The sequence below is a fragment of the Vigna radiata genome, unplaced genomic scaffold (assembly GCF_000741045.1).
Source record: "Vigna radiata var. radiata cultivar VC1973A unplaced genomic scaffold, Vradiata_ver6 scaffold_48, whole genome shotgun sequence".
NCBI classification, from domain to species: Eukaryota; Viridiplantae; Streptophyta; class Magnoliopsida; order Fabales; family Fabaceae; genus Vigna; species Vigna radiata.
The window spans coordinates 1,536,381-1,539,286 of NW_014542925.1; positions in this window are offsets into that span (position 1 = coordinate 1,536,381).

Below are 2,906 nucleotides of genomic sequence, written 5' to 3' on the forward strand. Positions count from 1 at the left end.
ATTCTCTAGTATTACGAGTCTCTTGGGAAAACGATACCTGGTCTTACCGGTTTTATTACTTGAACGATTCGGTGCACTTGCCGAACCATCAACAATATAGCAATATGTAACTTTGGAATTGTGTTTTTGGTAAAGTGAAACACGTTTCAAATTCCTTAAAAGGACTTTTATCTAACAATATTGGCGTAGGAAAATTATCTAATTACTATTGAATTTTGCAGTATTAGCATAGGATAATTATCCAATTAATGTGGTGTTTGTTTTTGTCCAGATATTGTGTTTTTGCGGTGAGGTTTTATACCTTCTAAAATGCGAACGTTTTCCATTGTTGATCGATTTTTACGCTCCCAAGTTCCTATTCTTAAAAATTTCCTTTTAATATTTACATATAATTATTTGTTTGTTTGAATATATTATTTGGTTGAATATATTGTATGTTGCATAACAAAACATTCCTGTCTTGGTTCAAGAGTGTAAAATTAATTGATGATGTTAGGGGATGTAACATTATAGTTTATTTGTCAAATAGTTTGATGTTGCCAAGTTTTTGTTCATAGGGGGCATTTTCGATCTTATATGATGTTTGGTATCGGAAAATAATTTTGAAATATGATGCATTAACTCTGGAAATTTCTTTGAGAGAATGAAGCATGTCTCTCTCTAAAAATTGATGCTGGACCCTTTGCTTTGTGCATTGAATATTTCGAAAATAAATATGGAAATTGGAAACTTGATATTGGTGTTTGTATGTCATAAATGGATGATGAAGGTTGTATGGTCAATCCAAGACAATAAGAGAAATGACAGTTGATGGAGCATAACAAAACATTCTTATCCTAGTTCAAATCTGAAGTTTTGAAAGAATCACGGTCTTTTGAGACTTTGTTATGGCTAGCAAATGATTTAAAGTTTGATGTTGTGTGTTGTACAGGCTATGAAATTAATAATTGCACATTCTATACGAAGACTTTGGATGATAAAAGGACAATACAAAATAATGGCGTAGTCTAGAAGCTTAGTTGCTACAATTTTCCACATCCAAAGATCAAAATCCTGTAGTTGGATCAATGAGATATTATGGTAGAATAGAAGAGATATGGGAGGTTGATTACACTAAGTTTTTTGTTGCACTGTTCAAATGTAAGTAGGTTAACAATAAGAGTGATGCCAAAATAGATGAATCTGGTATGGCACTAGTTCATTTTCGAAAGGTTGGTTATGGAGACGAACCGTTTATCGTGGCATATCAAGCAAGTCAGGTTTTTTATGTCAAAGATCCTACATCTGACCATTGGTATGTCGCTCTTCAAGGCAAAAAAACAAATTGAAGATAAAGAAGAGAATATAAGTAATCTTCATATTACTAACAACCATCCATTTAAAACGACAATAAATTTGGATGATGACCCTCTAGTTGACAATGTACATGCAATTTGGGAAGATAACAATGAGGGAATATACATATAACCAATCCATATGATTATGTATGAATTTCATATTTATGTAAAAGTTTATGGCATTTGTTAAACAATATGTTATTTTTTAAGTCCTTTATTAATCTTATTTATTGTGACACATATATGGCTGAGGCACCACATTCATTAGGGGATGTGGTGTACGTTTGGCAAGTGTACCAACCGTTATTGTAGTAACAAAATATCGTCCTCAGGGATTGAATGAGTTGAGTACTAGTTTACTAACTTACTTAATTTTGAGCAACAAAAATATCAAGTAAAATGATGAACATAAACAAATGATTGNAATTCAAATGATATAAACAATGNTAGAGAATTGATTTCNTACCTTTTCATATNAATTNNTCNCCTTTTCAATCGATGTGTAAATTATAATTATTCACTAGAGTTTATTACGAGNTTGTTTACCCCTAATCCCTTAGGCCAGTTACAAATCCAATAAGATCATGAAGAACAATCATATCTCAATTTCAAACTAACTAGTTGTGCCCAATTTCCCAATTGTGACAACATCTAATCTGTTCTATTTATAAACGCAAGCAGTTACCAATCTCCCAATTGTGAAACTGCTCATAGAATAGACATTAAAACATAAATAGAACACAAGGATAATTAAAATTAAGCAAACATCAATTGAAAAGGTTCAGAAAGTATAATCAAAAGTACTACATCAATCCTCTAACAAATGGAAAATTAGTTCTACATAATGTAAAAGAAAACCACAAAAGACCAGTAAGAAAAAACAGAAGAAGGAGAAGAAGGAGCAAATGTTCGTGAACGTCCCCCTTTTATCTCCCTTTCCACGTTTTCAAAACTCCTCCACTCTTTTTCCACTAGTTCCTCCTTTTTAGGAGAGTGGTTACTCCCCTCCACAATAACTTCCTTCCCTTTCTATTTAATTTTAATTTCTTTAAATCAATTATAAAAGAGATTCGCAACTGCTCCTGGAAAGTTGCACAGCCCATTGAAAAATCCCCAATCTGCATGTGCTCTCATCTGTTTTCATTCTGCAATTATAATGTAAATCCACAGGTTGTGGTAAAAACCACAACTCACCTGTGAAGCTCTCTGTTTTGTCTTCTATTTTCTTGAGCTAACTCCACAGGTCGTGGGAACTTTCACAGCTCAGTTGTTGAGCTCTCTGTTTTGCATCTGCATTTTAGAGCAAAATCCACAGGTTGTGAGATTGTTCACAGCGCGGTTGTTGAACTCTCTGTTTCATCTTTGTATCTTGTACATCAATTCATCCCAAGTTGTGATTTTGACACTTAGATTTCACCAATCTACACAAAAAACACAAAATCCCAATGTATAATCTGAAACAGAGATAATGCATGACTAAATCCTTAAATCAATACAATTATGTATGCAAATAACCTAAACTAAGATATGAATGCAATTACATTTTACTCACACATCAGGATGAAGTCC